At 34.2% G+C, this 18,983-nt stretch overlaps 1 protein-coding gene across 1 annotated transcript in view; it reads right to left on the bottom strand.

Moving 5' to 3' along the window:
* Window positions 1–18,983, bottom strand: part of spaca6 (sperm acrosome associated 6) — a 76,988-nt gene that overhangs the window by 57,636 nt on the left and 369 nt on the right. The window lies entirely within an intron of this gene.

Below are 18,983 nucleotides of genomic sequence, written 5' to 3'. Positions count from 1 at the left end.
TAGGTGAATTGAATAAACTATATTGTCTGTAGTGTATGAGTGTGTGTGAATGAGTGTGTGTGAATGTTTCCCAATACTGGGTTGCAGCTAGAAAGGCATATGCTGTGCAAAACATGCTGGATAAGTTGGTTGTTCATTCCTCTGTGGCGACCCCTGATTAATAAAGGGACTAAGCCGAAGGAAAATGAACGAGTTTCAAAGTTGAAATACTTTTTTTCAAGAATATAACAATGAACTTATTCAAGCTATTAATTAAAACTACAGTAGTTACCCAGTGAAACTAAAATACATAATATCTAAAATATCTAATACAGGAAAAACTAGTGTTTCATAAACAGACATGAAAAAATAATAAAAAATAACAGAAACACAATTATTCATTCATTTATTCATTTATTTTCTTTTCATTCTTAGTCCCATTGTTAAATTGGGTCGCCACAGCGGAATGAGCCGCCAACTTATCCAGCATATGTTTTATGCAGTGGATGCCTTTCCAGCTGCAACCCATCTCTGGGAAACATCCATACACATTCATACACTTTGGACAATTTTAGCCAACCCAATTCACTGGTACCGCTTGTTGGTACTGCGTCGCCCCATGTAACAATTATGTATATGATAAATTGTTATAATATATACATATATCGTCACCTCAGAATTATAAGGTTCTATCTAACATGTCAAAATTGAGTTATTCACATATTCTTAATGAATGATTACTTATTTACATTGTGATGTTTTTTTATATAAGTTAATCACTTTTTAAGACTTTTTAAAAAACGTTTTATTTAAAAAACAAAAAAGGTTTTATCTACAAAGTCGAACTCTAGCTTTGCTCTACAAGGTTCTTTCTGTGAGCCAATCAGAGTTTCGAATGCTTGAACGAGGACCAATCAAGATCAGCTTCCGTTGTCATTTCATCGGAATGCTCTGTTGAAAGCAGGATAGATCAGAAAGAAACACAATATCAGTCGACTAAATAATGCCGCACCACAAAACATTAAGAAGAAAACTGAAATTAAATAGATGTGTTTTAAATGTGATGATTTAGAAGCATTTTAGATATTAAGAAGAAACACTAATTTTAATGTTGTTGAAAAAGAAACAGTTATTAAAAATGTAATATAATAAAGTTGAAATATTTTGTGTATATATAGTCAAGCACATTTTTTTGAGTGCTTATTAAACTTATTTGCTCATTGTCTGTTTTTTTAAAGTCTTTAAATCTGATATTAACATAGAAATGTAAACATATTAACATATTAAATCTGAAGAGCAAATACTTAATTAAATTAATGGGCATTTAATTTAATAAATATAATTCAGTAATTTATATACAGCATATAATTCAATAAATATTACCTTATTAATTACGTAAAATTAACATCTGCGCTGGACAAAATATTTAGCACAGTCTTGTATGCTTAATTTGAACAAGAATAATAATCACCCTAAAACATTAAATAAATGTTACACAAAGCAAAACTTTAACTTTCTCAAACATCAACATATTCGTACAACACCAGTTTTTATTTTTTTTAAATAAATTAATAAGCAGACTGGTTGTATTTCTTGAAAAGTAATGCGTCAATTAATGATCTGCCAGATAGAACCTTATAATTCTAAGTGGAAATGACTTTATAGAATCAGAAGATTCTATCTCCATTTGGGCTGTTTTTTTGTTGTTGTTGTTTTTTACCCTATCTTGCTAAAGTAAGTGAATTTTGATAATTTACATTTAGAGTACATTTAAGTTCTCTGTCATGTTCATGTATGTAAGAAAACTGTCACACACATATTGTTTGCTATATGGAATGCAAAAACTTTGAAGCTCAATATCTCAAAATCATTCAGAACGCAGATAGAACCTTATAATTCCAAGGTGACGATTTAATAAAATAAAATACATTTAGAATACTTACTCAATACTGTAAAAACAATGTATAAATGTCAAATATATACATAACCATCAAGCATTAAAACATGTATTTGTTGCATAATGAGCCATACACTGTAAAAATGTACAGTAAATTGCTGGCTAATAATTGCATTGCTTTCCCAGTAAATTACTGTGAGGTACTTCATAATAACAATAATTCTGTAAATATTTCTAAATATCAAAAAGCATAAATGTTTACATGTATTAATTACTATGTTGAATAAAATAGTAATAGTGTTTGAATTCCTATGACTAACGTGCAAAATATATAGCATTTTTTACAGTAATTTGCTGCAATCATGATGCCTGCATTATTTCACAAAAAAATTAAGAAAACATTAACTCTGAATTTTGAATACGCAAAATTTAACAGTTAAATCCTGTAAAGTAACTCTAATGTAATTTATTGTGAAAAAATACTGTTACATTGTAAAATTCTGGGAAATTATTACAGTGTAAAAATGAACACTTTCCATAAAAAAAATAATAAAACCTGAATTTTTAGTATGTTTGTCTATAATGCCATTTTGCAGCATCAAACGCTGTGCATCTGTGACTGTCTCCTTAACTCGCACGGCCAACTCCATCATTTAATTAAATGTTTTTTCCCTCTCGAACTCAACGCCGCATGATATACAGTTTTCCCATTTCCTGAATGTTAATGTCTTAAGCCTGAATATTGACTTTTATTATCTAATTTATGTTTCTCCGCTGGTGTGCTGCAATATGCAATTTTCTATCATGCAGCCAAATAACGTGACCTCATAACACATCACTAACAGTATGTGTGATGTTGTCAATTAATTCAGGTTTGGGGCGGTGGGAGGAAAACAGGCTAAAGTTGTTGTAGAGTACATTTCCATTGACTAACGCTTACCCTAAACCTATTTCTGCATGTCTATGGCAGGCCAATGATCCATCCCTCGATGGATTTGGGCACAGTAGTGGGTGAGTGCACAGTTCTTTGTGTTCACTGGATAAATGGAAGGCAAATGCATTGAGATCAATAGTGTGCCATGAGAGGGGCCCCGAATGTGTGTGTGTGAGAGAGAGAGCAAGAGAGAGACGAGGGGAATTGGACAATGGAGCCACTGATTAATCATTCCTGTGCTGTTATTGACTTTCTGTTAAAGGGGTGAGTCAGAACCTCGTTTATGTGAATGTGAATGTGTGTCTGTGTATACTTTACTATATGGTACAAATTTGTCTGCAGATGTTTGCTAAATCTGATAAAACCTTTGTGATGATGTCAATAAGCATTTACACAGAAATAATTTATGAATTAATAATATTTTTTAAATAGTTGCATATTTTGTTAATGTTTAAAATACTAAGTAGCATATTTAATTCAGATTCTATATGTGCGCGTTACACTATATTTGTACACTTGTATGTGTGCATTTATGGAAAAATATTAAGAGAGGAATGCTTCACGTCAGTTGAAGTTGCGAATTAGTGAACATAAATCAAGTATACGATGACAAAATAACTTCAGGAGTAGCAAGACATTTTATAGATTCTGGACATGCCGTTAAACAACTAGAACATACAGGAATCGAAGAAGAATTTGAGTCAATTTGAGAGGAAATAATCTGAATAAAAGATTATAACAAAGAGAAGCTTTCTGGATCAATAAATTAAAATCACTTACACCAAGAAAAATAAATGAGGAATTGGACCTTTCTATGTTTCTTTAATAGTTTGTTGTTTAGCTATAATATTGTGAATGGTAGATTTTGACCATGTAATGATACAAATAATATAATAATAGTAATAGGTAATAGAAATGTATTTTTTTAATGTTTTGGACTGTCAGAATTTTATTGCATTGATGTAGACTTGAATAAGTGAAGGATGATAATTGTTAATTAAAGCTAAAGAAATACTGTAGCAAAAACTATGGAAGTCAATAGTTACAGGTTTTCTGCTTTCTTCAAAATATATTCCTGGTTGTTTAACAGAAGAAAGGTCTGGAACCACTTAGAAATGAGTAAATAGTGAGTAAAATTTCTTCAAAATATTTTTTTGGGTTTTCTACAGAAGAAAGGCTTGGAACCACTTGAGTAAATAGTGAGTTATTTTTTGGGGTTAACTATACCTTTAATGTTTGTTTTATTCTGTACCATTCTAGAGTAGTTCCAAATTGTTAATTTTACAAAATCAAGGTTATTCAATCAAATAATAATTTCTTAAATCTTAAGATCTGAAGTTAAAGCATATTTTAAAGATATTTTGTATATTACAAAAAAAAAAAAATTAATTACATTAACTTTATTTCCCTTTTTAAAAGAATATAAAACATATTCGAGCTACTGTATTAATTAAAACTACAGTAGTTACCCAGTAGAACTAATATACATAATAAAAATAATATCTAAAACTGAATACTGGAAAAACTAGACAATGGTGTTATATAAACAGACATGAAAAACTAATCAAAAAAACCAAAACACCATATATAACAATTATAACTTTGTTATTTTGTGCTAAAAAGTCTCTAAATGGCAATGTTTTTCAATTAGGACTAAATGTCATAAAAAAAAATAAAAATAAATGAATAAATATATATATATATATATATATATATATATATATATATATATATATATATATATATATACACACACACACACACACACACACACACACACACACACACACACACACAYATATATATATATATATATATATATATATATATATATATATATATATATATATATATATATATATATATATATATAGTGAATCCAGAAAAACCTTTCAAATGGTCTCACATTAATGACAAACAAACAAACAAACAAACAGAAAAACTTATAAACTACATTCAAAAACTAAACAGTTAGTGCATCTGTCATGTTTTGAAAGGTGCTTGTTTGCACAGGACGAAGAGTTAACAGCACTTGATAATGGGCATCCCATGGGGGTCAAAAACAGACATGCATTAGCCAGCCAGACACAACGCAGGAGGTCGTTGGACAAGAGTCGGGAGAAGGGGAGTGTCGCGTTTCCCCAGCTTTGACATCTGACCTTCCGCCTGTGACCTTGTACATTGTCTGAGGGCAGACGAGCACAGCTGAGCACAAATCACTCCCTTAACACAGGATGAGGCTGTTTGATCACTCGTGCGGCCACATTATCTGCCAATCCTTCATTGTCCAACCATTTCTCTCCTTCTAGTCTCGATAAGTATCTGCCATGACAACTTTAACCGGTTAACTTTACATAGCTATTTAAATCCTCAGCCTGAATATCAGATCATTCTAAAAGCCGACAAACACAAAAATTCCCATATTCAAGTCCTTAATGCACACAAATTTAAAGCATTTGAGAAGCTTTCATCATATTAATTAGGAAGTACGACTGCTCAAGTGCTATCAACAATAATTTAAGAGCCAAACACACTCTCGACTGTGACCAAAGCAAGTAGTGAAATTGAATATATCACAGAACCGCTTAGATCTACTGATCTTATATCATGTTTTAACTCTGCTGTGCTTTCCATTAGCCGTTAAACTTCACCTTGAACTTGAACAATGCACAAGTGTTTGCGCTCAGTCTGTTTGCTGACCTTTCTCTGCTCTGAGCAAACGCCCTGAGGAGGGAACCATGGTTACTGCTTTCATCTTAATCTCTGCTCATGCATCCAAAAGACTCAGACACTTTTTAACCAGCCATTTTTTAAGTTTCAATGCCTATGGACCACTCTAAATTCACGCTCCCTCAGAAGACCTGAAAAAGACTTAGGATGTTCATTGCTGTCGTAAGTGTCTAATATATGTGTGTATGACAGTGATTCTGTGCTGAGAGATTAAACAAAGACCGATATTTTACTTTAAAACTGGGTTGCCAGGTCCCAAGAAAATGTCTAGCCCAAAGCCGAAACATATATATATATATATATATATATATATATATATATATATATATATATGAGCAAAGTCACAGTAGCAGTGTGATATGGCTGTATATCAGCACTGGTTGGAGGGGAGGCGTGCGTTGGCACAAGGCCGTACATACAGCCATATCGCACTGCTACGAGTGTGATATTGCGTTTATACAACAGTTCAACATCACAATCCTGTATATAAATAAGAACATCAAACAAGGAGAGTCTAAAACCCCTTTTGTTTGATAAGGAACTACTTTCTTCTGCCATTCATTCACTTCTGCAGCTGACTTCAAAACAGCAGAAGCTGTTACTAATTCACCTACTTTGTCTAAAGTGATGACAAAACTGCTGAATTTGCTTACACTTTAAGATTATAAGACTGACCGTGACATGAAATGACATCCGTCTACAGAGATATCTTCTTACAGTGTTACAGTCTACAGTATTTCTCTGTTGCAATTGGGATTTTACAATAATTGACCTCAAAAATAACAACAAATCCACTAACGCTACCAGACTGCTGTTGTGTTTGTGATAAGAAAAAATGCTAAACACGTGTGAACTTTGCTTATTTCAATCTGCCAACACAACACACATTCCTGATATGCGAGCAAATTGGTATTTATACAGCACTACAACATACAAAAACAGAGATCATCTAACCTGCCAACATCTCTCTGAAAACCTGAGAGACCGGGAGGAGGGGGTGTTTGGTTGAGAACAGGATGCAGGGGGTTTTGGGCAGCCGCTTCGATAGTTTACAGACTGTACCAAATAATGGGGTGGGTGAAATTACGAAGTTTTTTTTAGAATGAAATAAAAACGTTTTATGTTTTTACAATGTTTGCGAGAGACTGGTCTGAAATACATGATACTCCCATGAAAAACAAAAGTGTTGGCAGGTGTGCTTACCAGTTTAATATTGACTTGGATAGTTAGAAATCAGACTGTTAAATCTTCTAAGCGTAAAAGCTTATTATGTGGTTCTGTCGCCATCTTGTGGATAGAAAACGTCAACTGTCGCCAATGAGCTGTCTCTCAGAAATTGTAAATATTTTAAAATAGGCACTATTTTTGCAAATAAACCTCATAGTTGCAGTCTAAACAACTACATTCTTTGCTAAAAAGCCCCAAAAGTATATTTTGTTGTCTAACAGCAGTGATTTTTGTCAAACTGTAGTGTCTGCTTGTTGCTGGCTGTATGTGGGCGGAGTAATACACAAAGGGTAAAGAGGCTGTATACGGATGCTGATATTACTTAAATATATCACGGCTATCAGCCAATCAGATTCGAGATCCAGACAGAACTGTTGTTTGTATGTGTGTGTGTGTGTATATATATATATATATATATATATATATATATATATATAAGCGCTGTCAAAATTAGTGTGTTAACGCATGCGATTAATTTTAAATAATTAACGTGTTTGTGAATCACTGCTTACACGGTAGAATTTTAATAAGAGTATAATCTTAATCATATTAAAATCGGAGTATTGGTGTCTTATGTAATTAAATGTACTCAGAAAGTCTGTGGTGAAGTTGCAAGCTGTCAAAGACAGGGCATTACTCTGCCTTTCAGCATGAGCCCTCCAAGTTTAGCGTGTTTCCTCATTAAACGCAATGAAAGCGTATGCTTCGCATTGATGATTCGTCAGAATCCTTGTGAAATATAGTAATACTTCAGAACGCTTAGTTTAAGCAAATTTGATAAACGCGATCATACGTGTTGAATCTGAAGGGAGTCACTCCTGCGCGTTGTGTGTGTGTCTGTGTCAGGCCCGTTGAGGGGTGTCAGGGGTGGAGTGAGCGACGTATCTGAGTAGGGGCGTGTGCGCGCGAGAAGTACCTGAAGGACAGTGGGGGTAAGTTGCGCGCGACATACCTAAAGAGCTAGGAGGGATGCAGTGGAGAGGGGTGTGCAATTTAGTCAAGGACCGGTTTGCGAGAGATTATCATTCATTTGCGAGCATCCGGGAGTCTCTGTGCATTTGCGGGATACTCCTAGTCTTATAGCAACTGGATGAATGTAAAGGAGGATTAAGCAAAATTGTTTCTACTTTAACAACTCACAGCAATAAAACTTTACAATGAGTGCAACTGTTTGTATTCAATAGCTTATTATTATAATTTTCCATTTTCCATATCTGCAATTCCTGTATTTTGGCATTTTTTTGCAGTCCACTTAGAATCCAACATGGAAATCAATGTTTTCTTTATCGGCATTGATTGTTTTGAAATGTAAATGTCATTAACATGCCTGTGTTTTAATTTCTTTAATAAATATGGCTGTCAAGCCAGGATCTTGATGGTTTATTGTGGGTATGTTGTTTACATAAAGAAATATATTACAAGTTAAACAAAAATTCTAATAAACAATTATATTTTGAATTAAAATATTTTTTGTCTTGCGTTTACATTAATTTTAAATTTGAATAGGCAAAATTACAAGTTTCAGTATTTTAATTGCAATTAATCGCGATAAATTTTTTAAAAAAAGGTGCGATTAATTAGTTACATTTTTTAATCGAATGACAGCACTAATATATATATATATATATATATAAATATATATATATATATATATATATATATATATATATATATATATATATATATATATATATATATAACAGTTCTGTCTAGTTCTTCAATCTGATTAGTTGATAGCATGTGATATTCTGCAAATAACAGCATTCATACAGCCTCTTCACCCTTGTGTATTACTCCGCCCACATACAGCGACAAGCAAATGAAACTATTAGACATAGTTTGACTAATATTCCTGCTGTTAGGCAACATAATCTACTTTTGAAGCTTTTTAGGTGAGAATTTAGTTGTTTAGATTGCAACTATGCAGTTTCTTTATAAGGATAGTGCCTATTTTAAATATGTATAATAATTTAATAATATAAGTGCCTTAAAACAAAACCATTATTTCTGGTTTTCCAAATAGATTTTTGGTTATACGGTAAATCTTTAAAGTGGGTAAAATCTAAGTTTAAAGGAAAACTGTTCAGTTTATTGAAAAAAAAAAATTGTATTTAATTATTAATTATTTTAATTAATTATAATAGAAGCCCCGGTAGCGTAAATGTCTTTCTTTTTTTCTTTTGGTTGTGTTTGTGTGTCCATTCTATGTCTATATTTTACTTCTTTGTATTATTATCTTATTGATTTTATTATTTGTGCTCTGTTCTGTAAAGGTAGATGAAAATTGTTAATCGATTTTTGCCTTATTGTATTTGTGTTACAATGCAATAAAAATCATTATTAAACAAGTAAATGACATTCGAAGTAAATCTCTCTTTTGTATGTTGTAGTTCTGTATTTATATCATATAACTGTAGTGTACTGAGGGTGAGATGGGACACACATATAAAGAATGTAAGTATTTTATATTGGCCACTCTTTGTATAACCCTATTTTTTTGGTGAGCCGTCTATTTGGGTCTAATGAGTCTACTCTTTTTGTTACTGCAGACTAGTTCAATAAAAAGAAAGAAAGAAGAAATGCTTGCATGTGTTTAGCGGTTTTCCGTATCGCAAACACACCAGTAATCTACTAGAGTTGGAGCTGCTTTGGTTTTTCGGGGATAATTATTATGATCTCCCGATTGCAACAGAAAAACTGGGAAATCTCTGTAGACTGATGGCATTTTATGCTGTTCAGCCTTATAATCTTAAAATGTGGTTAGCTAGAGAATAATTCAAATACTAGCTCTAAAGTGACGTGTGTGAAATAGCAACGTTTTCTACTCTTCTGACATCAGCTGCAGATGTGAAGGAATGGCGGAAGAAAGTAGCTCCTCCTACAAAAGGATTATTACACTCTCCGTGCTTGAATTCTTTTGCCATCAAACTGTTGTATAAACACAATATCACACTTGTAGCAGTGCGATGTAGCTGTATATGCAACATACAACCCTCAAAATACAATGCACGCCTCCCACCAGTGCCAATATACAGCAACATCGCACTACTATTCATGTGATATTACTCATCTATATATATATATATATTTTCTACACACAGACATAATTGTGCTATTACTCTACAATGGCAAACATAATTAACCTGCCGAAAATTCCCAATGTGGGTGATGAAACTCATGCAGCTTCTATGTTGTTAAAGTGACATCTTACCATCTCTCCTCGACTTTTAATTCTTTCATTGACAATTAGGTTGCCAGGAATTTATTTAAACTTTTCTCTAAAGAAACTTTTTGAAGGCCATAGTATATTATATAAAAAAACAATGAAACCAGAATTTTTTTAAAGAATTTAAACAATTAAAAAAAAATGTCCCAATGGCAAAAGGAAAAAGAAAATACATAACACACAAACACACACACACGCACACACACAATGAGCAGAATAACAGCCTGGACAGTGTAGGATTAGAAGATAAAACAGCAGAGACAGGCAGCAGATAGAGATGCAGACACAGATGGAAGAGAGAAAGACAAGAAAGACAAGAGTACCTCCAAAAGAGACAAATAAAAGAGCAATGAGGACACTGGAACAAAGGTACATTGAAAACCAGGTCCACCCTTAAGCTGCAGGCCATATGCTGAGTGTGTACAGTTAAAACCAAATACAGTATCATCCTGCTTTAGGTGGTCATTGTGTACATAATACACCCGTCTGCATATCGGCACACTGGTGAATCAGTGCACGTGTCCCCCTGTGAGGAGGTTATAGAGTGCACATGTTGTGTGTAGCATATGTTGTTAGCACCTGGGTTACATTTCCATATCTTGACATTAATATTTAAATACTTTAGTGGTTAAAAATAATCCTAAGAAGACAGTGCATCTAAGAAGGTCAGGTATAAACATTTAAAGTTTTTGTGTTTATATACATTTAGATAAACAATACACATGCACTAACATTCAAATGTCTGTTAATAAGGTTTATAAACTGTGCTATGATGACCTCTATTTTAAAATACAGTAAAACTTTAACACTGAAATAAAACCATTGCCATTTTAATTTATTCTTTTATCTATTCTTATTAATCTATACAATTTTAAGCATCTTAACTTTAGTCTTCAGTGTCACCTGATCCTTTAGAAATCTGTCTAATACGCTGATTAGGTGTTTAAGAAATTAAACTACTTTAGTTAATTTTTTTTTTTATTGACAAAATTAAACAGGGCTGTGTTTCCCAAAATCGACATTGTCCTTACGATGTCATTAATGTGTTTTCTAAAACATTTTTAGCTAAGTATACCGCCAGTAAGCCATACTTTCATTAGGTTGGTCTGGACCAGTGTTTCTTAACCATGTTTCTGGAGGACCACCAGCTCTGCTCATTTTCTACGGCTGTTTCTCAATTCCAAAAACGCTGAGAACGGACTTGCGTTCTTGTGAAGACCGTTCTTGCCAGGTCACCTCGGAAGAATGAACTCGGGAGACCGCGAGAACGTGTCCAGTGGGAAATGAGATGCTGCGTTCCTCCTGATAGTCAGATGACCCTCATGCATTTTTAACCAAAATTTATTTAAACATTACAGCATTCATACAACGATTTATTGCTTTCTCCTTGTCAATACATATATAACCTGCAAAAACCTTACAAATATACTTTGCACAATCCAAATAAAACAGATTTTAATACGAATTTCAGCAAATAAACACTCTTAATGTGTTTATTCCTTCATTAAGATTTTCATATTAATATTTACTTTCACAGTCTCATTTAAAGAAACTCCTGAGACAAATAAGTTTTATCTCTGAACTTTAAATCTTTATAAAATGCTGCGCTTCCCACCTTCTTTATTCAGTTGTAACGCCTTCTGGGACTTCTAGAGTGAGTTTGGTGCCCAAGTCTGCATCGGTTCATCCTCAATACCAAGAATGCATCCGGGTACTTTCACGCGTCCTCTGTTCTTGCGGTCTTGAGTTTTGGAGGACGCAAGATCACTAAAGAATGCATATTAAGAAACTCCTTAACCAAACACACCTGATTCAGAACATCAGCTCATTAGCAGAGACTGCATGACCTGTAATAGGTGTGACAGACAAAAAAGACATCCAAAACATGTTGGGGGTCCTTCAGGAACGTGGTTGAGAAACACTGGTCCAGACCACTCTCAGATATACCCTATTGCTGTTGACAGTTCACTCCACCAGAGCCACCACTGAGCATAAAGCTTCTTTATATCTATATAATGTCAGGGCAAACCAAACCAATGTTCTTAAGCTGCCCATTTGCTAACCGTTGGTTTGGTGAGTCCTGGCCCTATTTGCCACAAGTTTAGTGACCACTAGCCAGGATTTGTCTGGCTAATTATTTTGCCTCGTGTTGTGTTAATGTAAGATTGAGCTGGCCCAATTCAGCATGTAGAATCTGCATTGGCTGTTGGCTGAAGAGAACGTTCTGAGTTGTTATTCAGCAGAGAATCAGAAAGCTAGAACCAGAACAAATATGATGTATGCAAGTAAACAATTGATTTCAAGCTAGAACTCAAAAAAGCCAGCTGTAATTTCTCAAATATTTGCAAACGATACAGATATACAGATTATTTGATTATCAAACACATTTGCACAAGCAAATATCTACTTGGTGAGTAACAAGTACTGTGAAAACTGTACTACATGCTTCTTCGTTTACTCTTTGTGTGTATTTCAGGTTTTGGTTTTTCTATGTGGAATGACAAATCAGACTACTGCCCTCTGCGATGTGGAAACATGCATTCTCTCATGTAAATGTAGAATATTCGCTCTCTTTTCAGTCGACTGCTGCCCGTTTAAATTGTTCATGTGTTACTTTTTAGTCAAGACAAGACCAAACGTGGTCAGTGCGAGGTGACACAGTAGATCAGGTGCAGAACACACGCTTTCATTTCAGTCTGTTGCTGTCCTTTTGGCATATAACTCTTTAATTTGCTATACACCCATTGTTTAATTTGGCTAACTGAAGAGTTGCCTTGAAAAGATTAAAATGGTATTATACTGATTATTGATGGACTTCAGTATTTTTTAAAAAGAAATGGTTTGATTGGAGGTTTTATGGCAGCAGACTACAGCACTAAATCAAGAGATGGCACCTCTGCAGATCCACAAATATGCACATATGAATAAATAAACAAATTATTAAATATGCCAACACAGCCTTATTCCGAAAACATAGCCCCATATACGTTTCTGGAGATCGTGAATTATGTAGCCAGAGCAACGTATGGCTGCATTTCACCTTTAAAACAAACACTCTGGGATGGTATGGCGCCGTTCTTTTTCTAGCTTCCCACTTACCTGCATGTGGACGGCTTTTTCGTTGGTACCAATTTGTCCAGTAGCCCACCACACATGTCGGCAGACTTGAGATGCAGAGCGGTTTGACTGCAAGGATGGGGTTTGAGTCCAATAAGGAACAGTTCCAGAAAGCAGGTAAAACAATAGCCCAAAAAAGAGAGAAGTAAATAACAGGGTGAGAATGTGGTGAAATCTGAAAACGTGGTAAAAAAAACAGGCTAGGCCTTTCTTTTTCTGGATTGCTTTTCAAAACTCAGCAGTTGTGTTTTAGGGAAAGGGTGGTTGGGTCAATCAGTGCATTTTAAACCACTATTGGTTGGGTTTATGGAAGGGGAGGGTGGAAGGACCAGTTGGTTGGTCAGTCAGTCAGTCGACACCCGGCCCCAGTTGGACTTATGTGAGAAGAGCAGGCGCAAATGGCACTTGAGAGAAAAAATTTGAGTTCTGAAAAAACTGACATATTCTTGAGAACAAAAACTGAAATAAAGTAGCTCTTGGAATGTATTTTACCCTCTCCAGAAACGTATAAAGGGGTATGTAATCAGAATCAGCTTGAGTTGAAATATGAACACATCACAATGTCCAGCCAACGAAGGTATAACTTAAGCCATGTTTTGCAACAAATAGCTTTACCTTCATTTTTGCAATTGAATACATCCTTGCTGAAAAGTATTAACTTCTTAAATCTGGTAAATTACTGTAGTAAATGTAAAGATATACAGAAAACATTGACTGAATATGAGGCAATATCTTTTACATGGTACAGGTTTTTACATAATGTTATAATGTTAAAGGAATATGTCTTCATATTTATTAGAAAGTCTAATTTTCTGTCAGCACCCTTTTTTGTCAGATTTATCATTACAGCAAACATTTCTTATTATCATCAATGTTAAAAATGTCTCATTGTCTGATTTCTGCAATATTTACTGTATAATCATCTTTACGTCATTTTTGATTGGTTCAATGTATTCATGCTAAATAAATGTATTAATAAAATCTCCATCATTTAATTAGCCCTTCTTTACAGCAAATGAAGCATCTATAGCATCAAGATATAACAACGATGTACATAATTTATATGCAAACATAAGCAGAGGACAGCAGACTAAACACTGCACGTGGCCACATTTATATAACAAACACACACATTTAGCCTTTCCTCCATTTCACCAACCCCCAACACCTCAGTCGACATAGTAGTAGAAACGGGAAACAAAGAAAGAATGAGAGGATGCCTAACAATCTAATGTTGAAAAAGTGTATGTTCAGAAATGAAAATGAGCCCTAGCTAAAGGAAAAGAAGGTGCAAAAACGAGACGATGAAGGAGTTTGCTGAGGCAAGCAGCGACGCGGTGACCTACTAATGCAGAACTGAGGAATTCTCATTGCTGACCCGAAACACATTCCTCTGGACTGCAGATATTAACCCTCTCGTGGCCACTGTACACATACACTCACACAATACCACTGTCACCTGGCCATGCTAACACTGTCACCTTCAGTACACAACAGTGGCACTGTTTTTTCACCAGCTATTGGCAAGTCAGCACTCCAGGTAAAGTCACAGTATTACAGCAGTCAGGCAACTGTTAATTAGCCCCATACTGTCAGCACATTGCAGGTGCAGAATATCACCTAAAAAAACATCAACAGCGCTCCAGAGGAAACACTGCTGCCTTTCAATTAAAATGCATGCATATTTTGTTAAAGGGACAGCTGTCCAAAAATGGTAGTAACAGAATTTTCATCGCATTGCAAACCTGTATGATCTTCTGTGTACAGGAAATGTAGATATTTTAAACAACTATTTTCATTGTTTTGATTTTAAAGATTATTGAATTTGATTGAAATATTGCTTGCAAAAGCATTACTGTTGGAATTATTATTGTTCTGTTTAGTATTTTTTGATCATTTAAATTAGCTTTTATAGTTTATTCCCATTATTTTCTACAACAAGCATTTCTTATTATTATCAGTTTTAAAACAGTTGCGATGCTTAAATTATTTCAGGAAGCTATAACATCTTGATGGACACTGTGTGGCCAAACAAAGTAGAAAATTATAGGTATGAAATAGCATCAGTGCTATTTTATCATTATCTCCCTCATTCATTCATTCATTCAATTATTCATTTCATTCATTCATCTTCTTTTTTAGCTTGTACCCTTTATTAATCACAGTGTAATGAACTGCCAACTTATTCAGCATTTGTTTCCTGCAGCTGATGCCCTTCCAGCCACAACCCAGCACTGGGATACAACATGCATTCTCTCATACACACACACACATAAAACTATGGCCAATTTAACTTATTCAATTCACCTATAGCGAATGTCTTTGGACTGTGAGGAAAACCGGAATACCCAGAGGAAACCCACATGAACACGGGGAGAACATGCAAATTCCACACAGAAACACCAACTGACCAGGCCGCAGCTTGATCCAGCAACCTTCTTGCGCTACCCACTGCGCCACCGTGTCGCCATTATTTCGCTTGTAGTAATAATTATTTTATAATAATAGTTTTTATTTTCACAGCTTCTATTTAAATTGTAGCTTTAGAAATGGAATGAGATTTTGTCATTCTTTTTTTCATAACATATAAATATAAGTTTATTTATTTTCAGTCATTTCAGTTGACTTTTTGTTTTCGTTGGATTCTAGTTTTCATTTTAGTAGTTTTTTTCCACCTAATATTCAACCTGTGTTCTATATCAGCTTTATTTCAATCACCAAAAAGGGGGAAAATGTTTTAGCTTTACATTCTGTAAAACAATACAAACACCAAAACCACAATGGTGAGACAATGAACAAAAATGTTGTTTATTTCTGTGTGAAAAAATCAATTAAAACTGAAATGCCGAACTAAGGAAATAAATATTTAATTGAATATATTGAATAGTTTGCAGTTATGATCAACATCTCAGGAATTGAATCAATTAGACACTCGATGAGAGCAGTTTCAATGAACACATTTTTTGATGAAACAAACCTTTTAAAGAAAATAAAAGTGTTTTCTTGCCGTGTTCTCTTTAATGCGCCTGATCTTTAGACCTGAATCATTTTTCAGAAATGCACCAAAATTTTTTATGTTTTTTTTTTAATTTTTTTTGTTATGCGCTGTACATTCGCCTGTCATTTTATAAAGCCATAAGCTCCCCAACAAATGCCTTAACTTTGCCTGTTTTGGATGGTAAAGTGAGCTGAAATTTCATGAAAGAGCTATTTAATAGCAGGCCAGAAAGGTTACCAGCTTTTTTCCTCAATATACAATATCCACAACCACTTAGGTCGATTAGAAGTGTTTATGGACACATTTGATACCTAAAAGCTGTTCCATTATATATAGACAACTCACTTTAAACATACTAAACAAAAGTAAATGTCTTCAAACTTTATTTACAGATACAGACAGGTTTTGAATTAATATGTGTTTGTTAGATCTGTCAAAGTTGATTTATTTTAATTTTAAAGTACAGTTGTACAGGAAAAGCATTATTATTATTTTTTTTGGGGGGGGGGGGGGGGGGGTGGGGGGGGGTAGGTCACTGCTAAATAAATTTTGCACTTTCAATTCGACAGTGAGAAAGAGAGGAGGCAGCGTCGATGTCAAACCTATTGATTTCCAGAGCACTTCAGTGAGGGTGGGCTCAAGCAATCTGAGACACTTGAACATATGGAGAGTCAATGGCCCTTATACTGTTTTGTACTGGTGGTGCTATTCAGAGCTTGAGGCTCAAGGTGGAAGGTGGTTTACTTTTTATCTACTGAAACTGATTTGATTCTTTATAAATGCACTTGTGAGTCAATGCAGTTTTTTGAAAGGCCAGATTTGAGGAAATAGTGCAAGGAATGACATATGTGGCGGCATAATGCAATTTAAACAAAAAGCGTGTCAGTCTGTTCTGGTTTCATAACAACTCCACTTTTTGAATGCTTGATGTATATATAGATGTTGACAGCAAACATGCATTTAGGTAAATGGAACATCCAATCCTTTGGGGTTTGCTCAGCACAGAATAATCATGATAAAAATCACGATTCAGTTAAGGATTGTCAAATATAATTCGTTTTTATGTTCGGTTGGAATTTATTATCTAAAGGAAACTGCAAAGACCCTCAAAACCCATTTTCCCCCTTTCTGGTGTGTTACTAATCCCCTTTATGATGTCATATGCAGTTGAAGTCAGAATTATTAGCCCCCCTTGAATTTCTTTTTCTTTTTTAAATATTTCCCAAATTGTTTAACAGAGCAAGGAATTTTTTACAATATGTCTGATAATAATTTTTCTTCTAGAGAAAGTCTTATTTGTTTTATTTTGGCTAGAATAAAAGCAGTTTTTAATTTTTTAAAAAACATTTTAAGGTTAAAATTATTATCCCCTTTAAGCTATATTTTTGATAGTCTACAGAACAAATAATCGTTTTACAATAACTTGCCTGATTACCCTAACCTGCCTAGTTAACCTAATTAACCTCTTTAAGTCTTTAAATGTCACTTAAAGCTGTATAGACATGTCTTAAAAAATATCCAGTGAAATATAATTTACTGTCATCATGTCAAAGATAAAATAAATCAGTTATTAGAAATGAGTTATTAACTATTATGTTTAGAAATGTGTTGAAAAAAATCTTCTCTCTGTTAAACAAATTGGGAAGAAAAAAAAACAGGGATGCTAATAATTGACTTTAACTGTAGCTTGGGTGTTAGACTGTGGTTGTCTGTTTGACTCAATTCCAGCTTGTTTCTAGTTATCTATGTTGAATGGAAAGGATTTCAAATAGCATTTATACTTTTAATATTTTAGAGCTTTGGATATTTAAAACATTATTAATTATTATTATGATGAATAAAGAATGTATTTGTATGCAGAAAGGCAGAGTTTTCCTTCAGAAAACTTTTCAACTTTCAAAAGTTCAACATGTTCATGTTGTTTAAAAAAAGAAGGAAAGAAAACTAAAATAAGACATATCTTGATTTTCTGTGCATTTAAGTTCTAATTTAGTCTTGCCCTTGGTTGAGAACCACTGCTTTATTTCATGCATGGATTTTTAGAATAACAGAATAAAAGCACATCACATACCACTTTAAAGCACATCAAAGCAACTTTAAAGTCACAGATAAAAATGTCATTTAGTCTTAAAGCTTTTAGGGAGTAACACGAATACAAATTTGCAACTAAACATATTATGAAAAAGTTAGAGGGGAAAAAAGCCGCTTTAAAAAATAGAATAGCAAAAAAGGGATGATTCAATGACCTAAAGAGCATCAACACTCTTATAATAGAAGTAAACAATACTTTTTGATCGCCATTATGTCTTGAATGTCTGCTGGATAGCAATAACCATGAGGTTAAGGGCAGTAGAGCATAATCACTGTGGAGACAGGTATGCGACTTATAAAACCCTTAAAGACACAAATATATAAGCAGAGAGACAGGATGAGAAAGCAAGCCATAACCAAATCATAAGAGAGCAATCATCATTGAGAATGCAGACAGAATGAGAAACAAACAGTTGACTAACGTTAACATACTGGTTTGATAAACACAAGTGGGAAAGCTTTTTCGCAAGGGCGCAGGCGGAGGAAGACAGACAGCGGGATGAGGGGTGATGGGAGGAGCGAGGTACGGAGAGGGGACACCCCAATAAAGGGACAACGTTGCATTTCAAAGCGATTCAAGTGAAACAAAAGTGCCACAAACTGAAGAGAAGCAGGACTGACTTTACATAAAGATCACACTCCGTACAAGCGCATCAGTGCAGAACTAATTTGACTGATGCAGACGGTGAGTATTAAACCTTTTATGAGATCATCTCCAGCGGGCCCCGTTTTAGTCATGAATTTTAGTCTATAGCGTTAACAATAACACGTCAAGCAGAACTAA

This window comes from Danio rerio, chromosome 16 (genome assembly GCF_049306965.1).
Source record: "Danio rerio strain Tuebingen ecotype United States chromosome 16, GRCz12tu, whole genome shotgun sequence".
NCBI lineage: Eukaryota > Metazoa > Chordata > Actinopteri > Cypriniformes > Danionidae > Danio > Danio rerio.
Note: the sequence above shows the minus strand (reverse complement) of the source record. Positions and strands in the feature narration are given on the sequence as shown.